The sequence below is a fragment of the Octopus sinensis genome, linkage group LG12 (genome assembly GCF_006345805.1).
Source record: "Octopus sinensis linkage group LG12, ASM634580v1, whole genome shotgun sequence".
Taxonomy (NCBI): domain Eukaryota; kingdom Metazoa; phylum Mollusca; class Cephalopoda; order Octopoda; family Octopodidae; genus Octopus; species Octopus sinensis.
This window is the reverse complement of record NC_043008.1, coordinates 49390051-49408502: the sequence shown is the minus strand read 5'-3', so window position 1 is coordinate 49408502 and position 18452 is coordinate 49390051. Positions and strand designations below refer to the sequence as shown.

Below are 18452 nucleotides of genomic sequence, written 5' to 3'. Positions count from 1 at the left end.
GGAGTACATTACTTAAACATAGAAGAGACCTGCTAGAAATAACAGGTTAATTTACATCTAATCACATAATACTTGTCATCATCGTCATCATCTGTTTTCCATGCTGGCCTAGGTTTGACAGGTGCTGGCAAGCCAGAGAGCTAGATCAGGTCTCGATTGTCTATGTTTGACAAGGTTTCTACAGCTGGATGCCCTTTCCAATGCCAACCATTTTACAGGGTACACTGGGTGCTTTTTATGTGGCAACAGTGCCACTGTTTTCTGTGTGGCATCAGCACAGGGGCCAGGGATGGCATGACAAGACATTTGGTTATTGGTCTACTTCAGTGGTTCCCAAAGTGGGCAGTACTGCCCCTGCTGTGGCCAGCAGAAAGATCAAGAGGGGCTTTGAAGAAAAGTGGGGCAATAATAGGGCCGCCAAAAGGGGGCAATGGATGTAAACCCACTCATCCCACCGCCCCAAAAAAATGGGTTAAAGTTTTATTTGTGTTGTTTTGAATTTGCTGCAGAAAGAGGTCTACGTTTGTGGGGGAGGGGAATGTGGCTCAAGTGTCAAGGGAGTGGCAGGCCCAAAAAAGTTTGGGAACTACTGGCCTACTCAATTAGGGTTGAACTAGGGCCAAACAACTTTACAACATATATTGTAGAATCACTGTGTGTGTGTGTGTGTGTGTGTGTGTGTGTGTGTGTGTGCATGCGTGCGTGCGTGCGTGCGTGTGTGTGAGTGCGTGGTTGTGCATAATAATGGTTTCAAATTTTGGCACAAGGTGCTAGCTGGTTATATATCCTTATATACATCATGTTTGACAACACATCCATGCAGGTATGGCTGTGCTCTTAAGACATTCTCTTTCCATCCACATGATTTCAAGTCCCGTTCCACTACCATAGCCTTGGGCCACTGAGAGGTTTGTGAGTGGATGTGGTAGATGGAAACTGAAAGAAGCCTATCATATGAGTATATGTCTGTTTGTGTCTCCTTATCTGAACAGCAATAGTTGTAAATGAGCCTCACTGTCATTCAAATGGTATCATTGATTTTTTCCATCTTCAGAGAAAACATCTCCATCCATGGGGATATATTACCTGACTCGAAAAACAGGTGAGTGTTTGGTGGCAGAAAAGGTTTTATGGCTGTAGACAATTTGCTACAATGAACAAACATAGAACAAACAGCAGATGTTAAACTCATGATGATGACAATGTTCAACAACCACTTTTTCCATGGTTGCTCTGCCTGCTTGAAAGAACAGCCAAAATTCCCTTACATCACTCCCTACTACCTAAAAAAAAAAAACCCAAACACATTAGGAAGCCTGTGGAATGTCTTTGATCATAGTTCTGCTAAATCAAATACAACCTGAGGCTAAGTAACAATAACATAGCTATGTATTAGAAGGATATAACTCCAAATTGAAGTATAAAAGCAGTTTTCAAATAGAAAATCCTTAAATAGGCATAGGAATGGCTGTGTTGTAAGTAGCTTGCTTACCAACCACATGGCACCTTGGGCAAGTGTCTTCTACTATAGCCTCGGGCCAACCAAAGCCTTGTGAGTGGATTTGGTAGACGGAAACTGAAAGAAGCCGTCTTATATATGCATATATATATATGTATGTATGTATGTGTGTGTGTATATGTTTGAGTGTCTGTGTCCCTACCAACATTGCTTGACAACCGATGCTGGTGTGTTTACATCCCCAAACTTAGCAGTTCGGCAAAAGAGACCGATAGAATAAGTACTAAGCTTACAAAGAATAAGTCCTGGGGTCGATTTGCTCCATGGTCCAGCATGGCCACAGTCAAATGACTGAAACAAGTAAAATAGAGAGAGAGTAAATAAGATTTCACCCAAGTAACACCCTTACAATTGAATAAACACATAAAAAGGATGTTGTTATGTGGTTATTATACAACTGTGTGAAACAGATATAATTCTGTCTCAGTCTTCCTAGCTAACAACAGGTTCCACTCCCTTTCAAGGTTGAATGGTTAGCTCAGGAAGAAGCATTCAAACGTAAAAAATTAATAAATAAGTAAAATAGCTTAACCATGAAGAGATAATCGTATTTTCTTTGATGAATAAACGAAAGATACATTTTTATTTGTGAAAAGTCAACTTATTGAATAAATTCTGTTTACCTTATCATTATGATTATTATTATCATCATTATTATTATTATTATTATGATAGTGATCTGACTGAATCGTCAGCAGTATTTCCTCTGACCTTCTGTTCTGAGTTCAAATGCTGCTACAGTTGACTTTAGCTTTCATCCTTCAGGGATTAATAAAATAAGTACCAGTTGAATACTGGGGTTGATATAATCGACTTGATCCCTCCCCTAAAATTGCTGGCCTTGAGCCAAAATTTGAAACCATTATTACTACTACTACTACTACTACTGCTGCTGCTGCTGCTGCTGAGGTGGCAAACTGGCAGAATCGTCAGCACACTGGATGAAATACTTAGAGGTATTTCACCTGTCACTGCGTTCTGAGTTCAAATCCTGCCACGGTCAACTTCACCTTTTATCCTTTCAGGGTTGATACAATAAATACCAGTTGAGCACTGGGGACCCCCAAATTTCAGGCTTTATGCTTATAATAGAAAGGATTATTATTATTATTATTATTCAATTAGTAAGCTGGCAGAATCATTAGGGCATTGGACAAAACACTTAGTGATATTTCTTCCGGCTCCTTATGTTCTGAGTTCAAATCTCACTGAGGTCAATAAAAGCACCAATCAAGTGCTGGGGGTCAATGAAATCAACCAAACCCATTCCTCTTCAAATTGTTGGCCCATGCCGAAATTAGGAAGAATTATTCTTTTTATTGGTTCCTTTGGTCACAGTGAATGAGGAGGGATCTTATGAAAATGGGGATTGACTGGGATTCTGCTCAACAGGTTGCTCTGAAGGACCAGGGAATATACAGACAAATAGTGAATGCAACAATGCATGACCCCACATTTGACCCGACCTGACCTGACTAACATTTTATACTAATTTATGTTCCAAACACTAGCTTAACAATGACAAAGCTATTCTATTAAATCCATCCTCTATTTCAAAACTAATTGAAACAAAGGCTGTGTATCTCAACAGTGAAGGTCCGTGGCTTAGTGGTTAGGGTGTTTGGTTTGCAATCATAAAGTCGTGAGTTCAATTCCTATCGGTGTGTTGTGTCCTTGAGCGAGACAGTTTATTTCACGTTACTCCACTCCACTCAGCTGGCAAAAATGAGTTGTATTTGTAACTAAAAGGGGCCATCCTTATCACATTCTGTGTCGTGCTGAATCTCCCTGAGAACTACATTAAGGGTACACGTGTCTGTGGGGTGCTCAGCCACTTGATCATTAATTTCACGACCAAGTTGTTCCGTTGATTAGATCCACTGGTACACTCTTCGTCATTACCAATGGAGGGCCACACTAAATTAAGGGCTTTCAAGCTAACAAGTCCTTTGTCAGACATTGTTTTCTTAATCTATATAAAAGAAAACCTGGTCAGTAATAAGAGAACCTTATGTCATATACCTTCCATTTTATTATCAAAGGGCCAACATGGAAAACTGAATTTTGAAAGTGATATAAATTTAAATCCTCCACAATATTTTGTGTTAATTTATATGTTCCAGACACCAGCTTTATAAAAACAAAGTTATTTTACTAAATTCATTGTTTCTAAAATTAATTGAAACAAAGAGCATTTCGTTTTTGGATTTGGTTTGCAAGATTCTTTATGTGAGTTCCTGTGTTGAAGCATATTATGTTGTGTCTGGAGAGTCATTCTCTTTTAGTGCCTTAACATATTCATCAGTAAAATTTCCACAAAGTTTTCGTTGTGTCTGGCAACCTTTTCAATAGTTATTGAAAAGGTTGTAAGACACAATGAAAAAATTTTTTAAATAAAGAAGGAGTGGAAATTTTACTGATGAGTGCGTTAAATTATAAGGCACTAAAAGAGATTGACTCTCCCCATACACAACAAAAAACAGAGCATTTCAACAGAAAATATGTTAACAAGAATTAATCCCATATCTTCAACGCATGTCATATGTGTATCTAGTAGCTTATTGATTATGCAAATTAAAGTTTTATAGTTGTTTGTGTCCTCAATAACTAGACACTCCTTGCTACACCATTTCTGCACTCTATAGCCATTTAAAGCCAGTGAATGAGTGCTCAAAATGATTATAATGGCAACACATGTACTTGGTCCACATAACAGCTTTTAAATTTAGCATTCAGAAAATATTTATTCATCAAATTAGTGTTTTTCAATCGTTGCATTTACTGCCTCACCTATTTCCTACCACTCACCCTGCCCCTATGCATTCTTGCAACTTCCACCCACCCACTCATGTACCTCATCACCATTATTTTAATCTCTTCTCTGCTCCATCCCATTACTCCTGGCCTCTCTTCTAAAATGTGAGTAGCCATGTAGCTGCTCTGCAGCAAGAAACTTGTTCTAATCTGGCCCTTTTCTCATGCTTTTACTTTTCATCTCCTAGCATAAAAACCACCTCCCTCAGGGTTAGGGTTAGGGTTGCAAGTCACATAGCAACCCAGTGGTGCTGGGGGGCACAACAGAAACACACCCATTTCATGCTGTAAAGCAGTTGGTGTTGGGAAGGGCATCCAGCCATGAAAACCTATGCCAAACCAAACACTGGACAACAATGCAGAACTTGGGACTCGTTAGCTCCTGTCAACCTGTTCAACCTATGTCAGAATGGAACATAACATTAAATGATGAAGATGATGAGCAAAGAATCTGTGATGAATTTTATGTTGTTTCAGAACAACTTCTAATCAAGTAGGCGAGAGCCTGCTACTTTAGTACAACTACTTCATCAGGGTACAGCCCCTTATTTTTTCTTAGGTTCAGCTCTATGAAGTGGTATAGTCTTCTTTAATTGGACAGTTTATAAAGGAGCAGCACATATTGACTTAACTCTGAGAAAATGAGAGACCCCTTCATCCCTATTAATTCTAAACGAAACACATTTTAAAAAGTTTTTTTTTAGCCAGGATAGAAGGCAGTACCCATGGTCTTTTACAGGGTCTACAAGACTGGAAGGAGGAATGGAGAAAGGCATCATCAAAGCCTGAGGTTTGCTCTGAAGGCTTGTAACAGAGTAGACTCCATCAAAGGTGCCATGTCAGCACTATGATACTAAAATGAGGGAGTAGATAGTTACTCCTGATGAAAATTTGGACAAATGTTGTTGTCATGTTTAGAACTCCTCACAGTTCAATCTCTAACCTTTGACATTCTGACACAATACCTCACCTTTGACCTCACCCTTTGATATTCCAGAACAATCCCTCATCCTTGAAATTCCAGTTCCTTACCTCAGCCCCATAACAATAATCGATAAAAATCTATGGATTGGATCTAGTTGTAACCTAGATCTTTATTGTGACTCTCATCTCTATATATTAGTTACAGTAGAACCTCAAAGTACGAGTGCACCGTTGTATGACTAATTTGCTGTATGAGCCGAGGCTCGTGAGAATTTTTGTCTTGAAGTATGAGCAGAAACCCGCAGTCCGGGCACTTAAATCGTCCCATCTTGAAGATAATTCAGTTAATAAACCCAGTTAACACATTTCTTTTGCATTCTCTATTTTTATAATTGTTATTTTATTTGTAACTACACCTCTTCTGTTTTAAAACCCATAAATTATTTTTGAGTGGTTTTCGTGGGGCTGGAACGGATTAATTATATTTTAGTTCATTTCAATGGGGGCAAATTGATTTGCAAAACAAGTAAATTGTAAGACGAGCTTGGTCATGGAATGAATTTAAACTCGTACAGTGAGGTATCATTGTACTTTCCTAAGGTGAAAACTGAAACAAGGAAATAACACAAATCCAGCCAAGGGTGAATTCGAAGAAATAAGCTATCACCAGATAATTTTATTTAGTCAAAGGGATGGGCAACACTCGTCGTATACAACCAATACTAACAGCATTATGAGGCCAGTAAGTATTACATGAAATAATCATGAAATAGTGCAGTAAATATTTGTTCTTATTTTTAGTTTAACAGCCATTTTACTGAACATGAAAAGCCAAATTGACATAAGTGCGATTTGAACTCTTAGTGTAAGGAACCGTAATACCACAAGGCATTTTGCTTGAAGCTCTAATGATTCTGCCAAAGATTCTGCCCTGTAATAATGCCTGCAGTGGAACTGAACACAAGCCTTATGACTTGCTTGAACAAAACATCAACCACTCAACCATTTAACCTCAGTTATTGGCAATTAAATTGGTTTTATTCTACGTTGTCATAGAAACAGCGATTTAAAAAAATTGCTTTTTTCTCAGTTCTTGAAAAGTATAAGGAAATCTCCGTTGTGTTTAGTGGGGAGAAAAAAAGGGTAAAGCTTGAAGCTAATGGAGATGGACAAATTTACAAAGTAAATACCGAGATGATAAGTTGGAACATGTGCCAACAAGGAAATGGTTTGAGAACTGAAGCAAAACTAATCGACTCCTGCCGAGAAAAGGTCTGTGCCTGACGCCCTCCCTAATAGAACTTTGGAAGATGGAACTAATGACCAGAACTGAACAGATTAGCATTTACTGGTTGTAATATCATGTCAGCTTTTACTTATGGGGGGTGGGGGTACGTTGATGAGAGAGACTGCTTTAGACTCAAGAAAATAAGAGAAAAAAGGGGAACCAAAAAAAAAAAAAAGAAAAAGAAACAATTCCAAATAATATTCCTTCTGAAATTCAAGAAGCAGAACCCAAAAAGTCTCACAACTTTTATAATGGTTTGTTGCTTAAACATAATTTCTTCATAATTTTGGTTCTGAGATAAAAGTGAAACTCCAGAGAAATTAACAAGTTTTTTAGGTATAACCTTTAAGTAGAAGTTAACAGACATTAATAGCACCATGGCTATTGTTATCATTATTATTATTATTATTAAGGTGGTGAGCTGGCAGAATCATTAGCATGCTCGGTGAAATGCTTAGCAATATTTCATCCATCTTTACATTCTGAGTTCAAATTCCGCCGAGGTCGATTTTGCCTTACATCCTTTCTGGGGCCAATAAAATAAGTACCAGTTGAACACAGGGATGACAAGACTGGCCCCTTTAAAATACAGGTACAACTCATTTTTGCTAGCTGATCGGACTGGAACAATGTTAAATAAAGTGTCTTGCTCAAGAACAGAACAGACTGCCAGGAATTGAACCCACGATGGAACCATATGATTGCTAGCCAAATACAGTAACCACTAAGGCACCACACACCATCACATATATAAAGTATAACAGGCGGAGAGCTGGCAGAAACGTTAGCACGCCGGGCGAAATGCTTAACGGTATTTCGCTTGTCGTTACGTTGTGAGTTCAAATTCCGCCGAGGTTGACTTTGCCTTTCATCCTTTCGGGGTCGATAAATTAAGTACCAGTTACGCACTGGGGTCGATGTAATCGACTTAATACCTATGTCTGTCCTTGTTTGTCTCCTCTATGTTTAGCCCCTTGTGGGTAATAAAGAAATAGGTATAACAGACCGGACAAGTTTTCATTTTTATCATTTTACATTCATTGGTGTTAAGAATGGCATCCAGCTGTAGAAACCATACCAAATCGGACACTAGAACTCAACAAAGTCCTCAGGATTGTCAGATCCTGTCAAATCATCCCACTTATTCAAGCATGGACGTTGGATGAGGATTTTTCTATGTTAGCATGACTGGGATAAAATTTATTGTTTCTTTTTTCAAATTAAGACATGTCTTAAATCGTTGACGCTGTTACTTTTTCCGACTAGACATCCTTCCTATGGTTTTCCATGTCCTTCCTATGGTTTTCCAATCAAGTGCCAAAGTCAAAGCAGAGACCATTATTTGTCACATGAGAATATAAACCAACTTGGGCCCCAGATTAATATCTACTCAAATTTAGAATTTAATAAATATAAGAAAATGATATGGCAAAATTAAGACAAACACACAAAACAAAATAGAATAAAATACATAAAAAAATGCAAGACTATTTTTAAAATTCCACATCAATAAAAGAATATAAAACACTTTCAAAGGGTAACAGAACCCAGGGAAAGAATGCTTATCAGAGAGGGGCTGGTGAGTTATATATTATGGTGATGTAAATAAATAGTGCTTGCCATGAAGAATACTATTAAATCAAAATGCCAAATTCAAAAGTCTTCAAAAGGAACTTAACAGCTGCGGAAAATACATTTTGTGATATTTCCCTCTTAGATTTCAGGATTTTGTTTTTTTGTTCTTCCTTGCTCTCTTTAAAAAAATCTCAAAATTTTATGGTTGATGGAAAAAGAAAATTATCTTAAAAGAATATCTCTCAAATTCTCAGGAATATATTCTGTTACTGAATGCGTTTCAAGATAGATTTCCTTTGATGGCAGTCAAGAGGTCATAGATAACCGTGGAGGGGGAGGGGGAATGATGATGACGATGATTACAATGACAATGATGGTGGTGGTGATGATGATGCAACATTTTTGTGATTACATTTAAATCAACAGTACAAAACATTGATGTCATATGTTATACACACGCATATGTATGCTTCCGAACGACATGGTGCTGAGTTCAGTCCCACTGCATGGTACCTTGGGCATGTGTCCTCAACAATAGCTCCAGGCTGACCAAAACCATGCCTTATGAATGCATTTGGTAGATGGAAACTAAAAGAAGCCTGTGTGTGTGTTTTCATCTCCCACCACTGCTTGATAGTTGGTGCCAGTTTGTTTATGAACCTGTGACTTAGTAGTTCAGCAAAAAACTCAAATAAAGTACCAGACTTTAAAAAATATATAAAAAGTAATAAGGTCAATTTGTTTGATTTAGGGTGGTGCCCCGGCATGGCCACAGTTTGATGACTGAAAAATAATTATATATATATAGGCACAAGAGTGGCTGTGTGATAAGTAGCTTGCTTCCCAACCACATGGTTCCGGGTTCAGTCCCACTGCGTGGCACCTTGGGCAAGTGTCTTCCACTATAGCCTCGGGTCGACCAAAGCCATGGGAGAGGATTTGGTGGACACAATAGACTTCTTGTTTCTGTCTACCAAATCCATTCACAGGGCTTTGGTTGGCCCAGGGTGGCACTGACTAGACCAATATTGACATTAAACTGTTCTTCATCATCATCATCATTTATGGTTTTATGTACATTTTACCTGTTGGATAGACTTGAAATATGTAATTCTTCCACATGCCTTGATCCTGCTCAATTTCATGAAATTATGCAAAAACAGTCTTTATATATCTCAAACAATAATAATTATGGACAGGTGGGTGGGGACAGGTGGGTGGGGACAGGTGGGTGGGGACAGGTGGGTGGGGACAGGAGTTTGAAAACATTTTATAAGAAGCTAAATTACAATATTTATGTGTAATACGTCACACCCATCAGTATTAAATCTTGGTACAAAATTTTTTCCCCTTCATGGCTTTAGCTTTGCCCCCATGTATGAGCCACACCCCAACTTTTGCAGTTCAAAAATAAGCCCAAGTAGATATCTTTTTGTCTTTTTTTCATCATTTCTAACTTATCCAATTTTCTCATTAGTAAACGGAGAATCGTTTAAGTGGAAGAATAAACAGCTGGCAAGAGTTAATCAAAGACTAAGCAATTTGAAGAAATCTTACACAAGGTAACAAACCTATAAAAGATTCCATTTAAGTTCTACAATTTCTCTTCAGAGATGAAGAACTGATACAGACATTTTTATATCTCGGATTCTAACAAATTACAACAGAAAAAGGAAAGGAAAGACTCTAAAAAGATAGTCAAGTTTAGTAACTACTCAAGTTAATTCTGATTTAAGGGAGTTGCACTTAAAGGATAAAAAAAGGGGCAAAAAAAAGTATGCCTGTTTCTCCTCTAACATTTGACATTCCAGAGAATAAAAGGAAAATTTATGATTCTTGTGAAGATACAAACTGAGGTTTAAGAAAACCAAGAGGATTAGTTCAAACACACAGACAGACAGACTGGTGAAGAAATGAAGGAAAAAGTACAGAATGTCTGAGGCAGAGTTAGTAAATTTTTATTAGAAACTGAATCATCATTCCAAGTTTCATGTTTAATTATTCAAACAAATTGTTTAGACAAACAGCAACGTGAGATTCAAACTAATAATTCAACAAACTTCAGCTAATAATAATAATAATTATTATTATTATTATTATTATTATTATTATAAGCACAAGGTTTGAAATTTTGGGGGAGGGGAGCTAGCCAATTACATCAACCCCAGTGCTCAACTGGTACTTGTTTTATGGACCCTGAGAAGATGAAAGGCAAGGCAACTTCAGTGGCATCTGAACTCAGAAAGCAGAGTGCCCAAAGCAATTTGTCCACCATGCTAAGAATTCCGGCAGCTTGCTGCCTTAATAATAATGGTTTCAAGTTTTGGCACAAGGCCAGCAGTTTCAGGGGAAGGTGTTAGTCAATTGAATGGACCCCAGGAATCAACTGGTCCTTATTGAGGCCCGAAAGGATGAAAGGCAAAGTCAACCTTAGCCAAATTCGAACTCAGAACATAAAGACAGATGAAATACCACAAAGCACTTTGCCACTACCAACTCTACCAGCTTACTACCTTGATGATGATGATATCAAATTTTGGCATGAGATCAGCAATTTTGTGAGACGGGTTAAACTAATTATATCAATCCTCTAAAAAGCTGAAAGTCAAAAGGCAGAGACAACCTCAACGAAATTTGAACTCAGAACATGAAGACATGAAATGTTGTTAAGCATTCTGCCCAGCATGTTAACAATTCTGCCAGATTACTGCAATGATGATGATAATCATCATCATCATCATTTAACGTCCATTTTCCATGCTGGCATGGGTTAATAATAATAATGATTTCTTTATTAACCACAAGGGTTTACATTAAGAAAAACATTATGGACAGTACAGGACAAAACAAAGAATGTGAGTGTGAGGGTTTTGCGTGTAAACAAACTAGCAAAACTTTAAAAACTCAACAAACTGTGATTCTCAATAAGGAGACATTCAAGGGTTGCTCATGGAAAAAAAAACCATAAAAAACCATAGGTACCCTGACTTGTGGGGCAGGTGCCCTTTTTCCAATTACAGGTGTATGCTCAGTGCAGGCCTGTTCACTCACACCATTCTCACCACTTTCATCCATCTTACAGCAAACTTACCAGAAGACAATATTTCCTCTCTAACCTTATTTTCCTTTTCAAGCAAAACTTGAAGAAGTTGATCAAGGATTGGCCAAAGAGAAAAGTGTTTGTCTTCAGCCCCTTCAATCCCATCCATCAGACCTCTTTTGCCATGGCAAATAAACACAGCCTTTCCATCCTGGTTAAAGGAAGGCAGCAGGGCAATTTTCATGATGGATTCAGTTGACAGCTGCATCCATCCCACATGCAACAGCAGGTGTTCGGCATAAACCCACAGGTCAGCAATGCTCAGGAACTGAACAAGTGCATGCAGGACCATCTCGTCGTCTTGCGTGCATCTCGGACATGCTCAGCTGACGGCAGTTCCGTGCCTGTAAAGTCAATCGCAAACAGGCAAAGTTTCCCAGTAGCACTGCCGGCCAGAGATTTTTTGGAATTATCTATTGGTCCTGGGCCGAAAGTTCTCCAGAAAAGAGTGGCTAGTTAATCTTTGATGCCCAAGATCTCTCCAAGAACGTTGTCACACTTTTCCTCCACTAATTTATTTATAAAATCCTTTGTTCTATATATATAAATCTTTTGTACCTCTGTCTGTTCCCAACATATTCTCAAATGGCTTACATTAGCCACCTCTGCCCAACCTTTCAGGGATAGCTTTCTCTCAGCAATAATGTTAATGTGAGGACTGTCATAGAAATACCAACAAACATCTAATGATGGAAGGACACAAAAGCTGTAGTAGAGTCAATATATTTTATGCATTGGGTTGTCTCCTCCCACTTTAATCAACCAGTTTCAATCAATGGTTGAACAAGCTACAAAAAGTGAAAGTCCAAGTCAACCTAACACATATACAGAGAGTTTAATGTGCAAGAACAGAGTAATACAGTGACTAGACAACTAGGTCTCAACACAGATATTGTGGCTTTTATACACTAACAATTTATATGCCCAACAATCACACCTTAATACTACGTTACATATCCTCTAACATTCCTTTCCTTTTTAATACACTTCTGGAATAAAGAATTTGGTAATGCAAATATATATCCTGCTTATTTGCTGTAATCTATACTGGTGATCATATGACATTGTATAAATGACTTTGGCGCAATAAACCAACAGTTTGCAAAGACATCCTCTATGGAATGCACCTTGTTCTTCAGTTAAACTACCTGTGTTACCACAAGACTGCTTGACCAGTGATGATGTGAAATAATTATACATTCCAGCTATTGTAGTGTATGTTTAATTCTATCTCAGTTACATTAAAAGAGTCCTGCCTAATACATCAGGAATAACCTCAACCCAAGGCACACAAACATATTTTATGAATTTTTTTTTTGTATATTGCCAGCGTCGCCTTACTGGCACATGTGCCGGTACCATGTGAAAAAGAACATTCAAGTGTGGTCGTTGCTAGTGCCGCTGGACTGGCTACCATGCCAGTGGCACGTAAAAGCACCCACTACACTCTCAGAGTGGTTGGTGTTAGGAAGGGCATCTAGCTGTAGAAACTTTGCCAGATCAGATTGGAGCCTGGTGCAGCCTTCTGGCTCAGCAGTCCTCAGTCAAACCCATGCCAGCATGGAAAGCGGACGTTAAATGACTACAATGATATTTCATCATCATCTTTATCATTTTAATGCCCAATTTTTCAGGTTCAGTCCCTCTGCATGACATCTTAAGTAAGTCATCACCATCATTTAGTTTCATCTGTTTTCTGTCAGAATGGGTTGGATGGTTCAACGGGAACTGGCAAGTCAGAAGACTGCACTCAACTCTGGTCTTTGTTTCGGCATGGTTTCTATGTCTGGATGCTTTTCCTAATGCCAACCACATAAAAGAGTGTACTGGATGCTTTTTACATGGTCTCAGCAGTAGTGGGGTCACTGAGTCTCTAGCAAGACAAGATCCCTCAACTGAGAAGGGGAAGGAGTATTAAGGGGCATAAAAGGGTATCTTGCATTTGAGGGGGAAACATGGTTACATTATTCTACTGTAGCCCTGGGTTGACAATAGTCTTGTTGAGTAGATTTGGTAGATGAAAAATGAAAGAAGCTTATTCTATGTATATGTTTGCATGCGTCCATATGAGGGTCTCTTTGTCTTAACATTGTATGATGGTTGTAAATAAGCATCACTATCACAAAAGTGGTGTCATTTGTTTCAAGTCTTTCATAAAAAACATGTCTGACCACTTGGGAAATATTACTTTGCTGAGATACAGGTGAGGGTTAGCAAAAGGAAGGGCATCTGAACATTAAAAAAATCTTGCCTTGACAAACAAGTATAGAAAAGTCCATAACAAAATAATGATGTTGAAAAAAAAATTCAATTTTTGTTTCATTTATTGTATAAGAATTAAGGTGACGTGGATTACATGTACAATACAGTTATGGATCCTGTGATTAATGGAAAATTGATAAAGGGTTCTATGACAAAATAATTTACTAATTTTGGGAACCACTCTGCTAGCATATTTAAACATTTTGATACTAATCCACTAAATAAGGACAAAGTTATTCTACTAAATTTTTCGTTGTTTTCAAGAGAAATATGGTAATAAGGTTTGAGAACAGCAAAGAGGTAGATGGAGCGATCAAATCAAAGACCAGATGGGGAGGGCCCTGGCAGAGCATAGGCCTGCAATACTGAAAGGTGAGGAGTGATGGCTGTATCTGGGGCCCCTCCCTGACTCTAAACCAGAAGGGAATACTCATCCATTCATTCATTTTTGCTTAACACCAAAAAACAACTTGCAGATCAATAAAGCTATTGATCTCACTAATAGACAGATAGATAATCTTTTACTTGTTTCAGTCATTAGATTGCGGCCATGCTGGGGCACTGTCTTGAATTATTAGTCGAATGAATCGACCCCAGTACTTATTTTTTAATATTTCAAAAATTTAACAAAAACACAACAGAAAATCCGTAGCAAATTCCTCATCAGTCAATGTCCTTACAATTTCGTGCCTTTGGTACTTATTCTATCCATCCATTTTTTGCCACACACAAACACACAGAGGAAAGTTTTACAATAGCTTCTTTTTAGCATTAGAAAACATGAAAAATATGAAATAAAAGTAATTAACTATACTTTAATTGATTAATATCCCCAGTGATTTTTTACAATTTCATTCAGGGATCGAATGAAAAGAAAATTGTGAGTGCGCGCGCTGCGATACTATCGCTACTGTTTAACCCCAGGTCAGCCCTAACCGAACAAATCTATAATAAAAGGTGTCTCAGTCGTGACCATCCAGTCTTTTTGTGTATCTAAGGCTATATTGTCCCAGGGGGTGAAAAGTGTGATATGAGGCAAATTTGGACACTATTTCTAGCAAGTTGAGTCAAATGAAAAACTATCGGGGTTTTTTTTGGGGGGGGTGTAATTAACAAACCTAAATATATTCAAATATCTTAGAAGAAACACTTGGAACACGTAAAAATATTCAGAAATGTCATTAAACATAAGTTAATAATATTAAAAACTTTTAACGACAAATGTTTCGGATATTTCATAAAGAAAAGAGAAGAAAAAGAATTTAAGGGGGTTTAAAAAAAAAACAAAAAACTCAATAAATATTCTGCAAGAAAACTTTCGATTTTACTTTTATAGAATCGGAAAATTCTGGCTTTTCGATTATTTCCTTAGTTGGAATTATAACTAATATATATTACTGTATTTAATAATAGATAAATGGCTCCTTTTTAATTCGTCACAAGGTCCATCTCTTTTTTTTTCCTTTTTTTAGTAAAGAACATCGTCGAAAACCCGAAGATGTAATCGAAGGGGCCATTGCCAAATTCTAAAGACTGGGAAGAAATAAGCTGACGGCGAACTGAGCCATTACTTTGTTCGTTCCTTGGAAAAGCATGAACGTCACCACATCAGTCCGTTTTCCTTTAAAGTATACGGTTTTAGTGGTTCTTATTTGAAAATTTTATCGTACACGATACAAATAAAACGAGAGAAATTTTGATAGTGAAACTATGTAAGAGAAGTAAAGGTGAAAGACGAGAAAGTAGAGCGAAAAAGGTTGAAGGAATTAAAAAGTAATTTAAAGTTATTAATAATTAAACTCACTTGTTTAAAAAGTCGAAGTAATTTTGAAGCCATGAGTGAAAAAAGTTAATTGAATGTGAAAGAAAAGGCTTTCATTTGAGTGAAATTCGAACGGTCATAGTATTTGAGGTATCATTAGGACCGACCTTAGTTAATGAATGAACCAACGACTATAACTCGAATGAAGAGCAACGTGCCTCATACCCACAAATATAAAACGTGGGTGGTGGTGGTGGTATTATTATTATTATTAGAAACTTATTATTGTTGTTCTCTCTCTCTCCGTATATTTTAAGGATTGGCATTTAAATGATATATTTTACGTCGTCACAGCTTTTAAGGTAAATTATGTTTCTCTTTAGAAAAGTAAATAAAGGAAAGTAATCATGTGACAAGATAACGATCAATAACAGGAAATAAGTTGATAATTTCTTTGGAAGATTGATTTTCGGTTGTTGTTGTGGTTTGCAAGAGTTTGTCAGTCAGGTATCCCGACCCATCCCTTCGATCCCAATATAATCGACTCCCTTTTAACGTCCCTTTAATTCACCTTTGCACACTGCTTAGGAAAGGTCAGGATTACCCCCAACCCGAGGTTTTATATAGGAGACTATAATTAATTGCTCGATATGACCAGCGAAATGCGATCGAACACAGGACCACGTGGGTTAGAAATGAACTTATTAGCCACACGCACGGCCTCGTCCGGTTTCTCTTTTTTTTATTTGTTGCATGTGTGTGTGACTTAACCGAAAGAAATCCATATTTTTATATTTTAGGAGATGAGTAAAGTAATACAGAAAACACTGTAAGGATTATATTTAATTTATCTTTCGTTAGATAAAATGTAGCACATTAGGAAAGTAAAAACAAATGAAATTTTAACTGATTAGAGATGAGAAATTATCAGCAATCACAGACGGGAAAATCATCAAATATTCTTTGGTCTAAGGTAGTCCCAACCACAAACCAGATCATCTTTTTGTCCTCCGTTTTCAAGGCATCCAGATGTGATTTGAAGGAGACTTGACTACTATTACTAGCAAGTCAAAAGACCGCGTAGACGTTTCTTCAATGCCTTGTTTAGAATTTAGGGTTACAGAAACCCGAACTTTTTAAAAGGAACTAAAAATGTTGAGGAACATAAAACAGACCCTTTTTTTTTTTAAGAAAATGTTTAGAAGTACAGAAAAACCATTTTTTAAAGAAAATAGTGTTTGGGGGACAGAAACGTGTTTTTAATAAAATAAAAATTTAAAGATACAGAAAAACCGTTTTTATGTTTAGGGATGCAGAAAGAGGGATTAAGGGCTCAACACTTCTGGATTTTCTTTCTTTAGAAATTGTTGAATAAAAAGAAATTGAATATAATAAGAAAGAAACTTTTTAGATGTTCATCAGAGCCTTAAATATTTTAAAGTGAGAATGGGGGTTATGTAACATTCTCATGAATGTTATGCAACCCCCATTCTCAATGATATTAGTAGGTGCGCCAAAGTAGTGAAAGGCTACAATCCGGGATCGAATTATCTTCCAAATTATAAACACGACGTTCAACGTTACTTTCAATGAAAGATGAATTAAATTATGCACATGAATTCCTAGCATATCTGATAGGTTTGCAGGTAGATTTAGAGTTTGTGTGGCCAAGAACAGGCCGAGCAGGGTACGACTGACAACAGAAATAGACGCGATTTTATTCGTTCAAACAGAAAGTGACAAGCCTGTAATGAGATATGGATTTCAATAATAATAATAAAGCGAAACCACACCTTTTAACGTCTGTGTGTCCACATCGAATTACAGTATTGTTTGGCGGGGGAGTGGTTTATGGCTGACTGAAACTTATCCTTAAACTGTGGTTTTATATACACACAAACATATCAGACAGACACATGCTTTGGCGCATGAAACGACTAGCTACACACAACCATTATACTTTAAATTATTCAATTGACAATGTGAAAGAGACATGTTACATGAGAACCAAGGTGGCTAGAAATTATTTGAAGGTTAATTCCTAATATATAAAGTGACAAACACATGTAGCTAACTCCATGAACACACACAAAAACCTCCAACGAGACACTTCATACCATGTTAAAAAACAAAGGACAGCTCATTTCAATAAAATATTTTAGATGGCTATAGCTCAAATGCTATCAAATATTCGCGCCATGGATCTACTCAGGCCTTTCTAAACACGTAGACCTGTCCAATTAATGTCAAAATGACCTCATACCTTGAATGCCTGTGTGTGCTTGTATAATTATGTCATAAATTAACTTGTACTCTTTACAGTGAGAAAGAAAAAAAAAGGCTACCTCATCAAATAACTGAGATAAGTTGTTAATTTATAATCTTTCGGAACCCCCATACTCACTTGAAAACTTTTTTTTTTTTTTAATATAACATTGGCACTTCGCTTCACTTGGTTTGATCTATGATCTCTCTGGGAGTGAAGTTAGTTCATAACCACCAGACTACCAACGCTTTTCGTTCATGCGCCGGTGGTCTGATGGGTAATAACGTTATTAACCCAAAGTTTAGATATGATGGTCCATAATTCGAACCCAGTTTGGTATTACGTACACGCCCTGAAATAAGACAGCTGATGACGATTGGAGACCAAGCAACTGAATCTTTATGTGATGTAAATAAGAATAAAATGCGTTTGCGGTTTAAAATTAAAACATGCATCTCAATGAAAATATTTAGTTTATGGTTGGTCGTAAAGTTTTTGTTGGCTTTTCACACTATTAAGTAGTTTGTGAGCGAAGACAATGAACGCACTAAAATCTTAATGACTTTTCAATTATTTCATTAACATACATGTAGGCGTAGGAGCGGCTGTCAAGTAAAAGTAATGTTGCCGTCGTCATGTATCGCACGCATTGACGAGCCTACAACGCAAGTCTTCTCCATTAAGCGCAAGTCTTCTCCCATCGGACGAACCCTCAGTGTTACTTTGTTCTGACTTCGTTGTAGTATTTTCTTTTGACAGAGATATTGGGGTGATTTGCTATTGCTTTCTCCAACTGGATGGACGGTGGTCCACAAGGAGCTCATCTGTCATTTCAATAGATCTTTTAGTTTTTTAGTCCTGCTGAGTGTCTAGACACCCTCTTGACAAGAGAAGCAAGCTACTCAAGTGGAGGGAAGCCGGTTTAGTCGCCGACCACGCGAC

The 18452-nt window shown here is 37.4% G+C and overlaps 1 protein-coding gene and 1 long non-coding RNA gene across 2 annotated transcripts in view; both read right to left on the bottom strand.

The window, feature by feature from the left end:
* Window positions 1-18452, bottom strand: part of LOC115217875 — a 206861-nt gene that overhangs the window by 78805 nt on the left and 109604 nt on the right.
* Window positions 3661-15536, bottom strand: LOC118765625. The gene is made up of 3 exons (XR_005001487.1): window positions 15287-15536; window positions 11510-11512; window positions 3661-3673 (listed from the first exon to the last, which is right to left on the bottom strand). It is a non-coding gene; the product is annotated as an uncharacterized LOC118765625 (long non-coding RNA).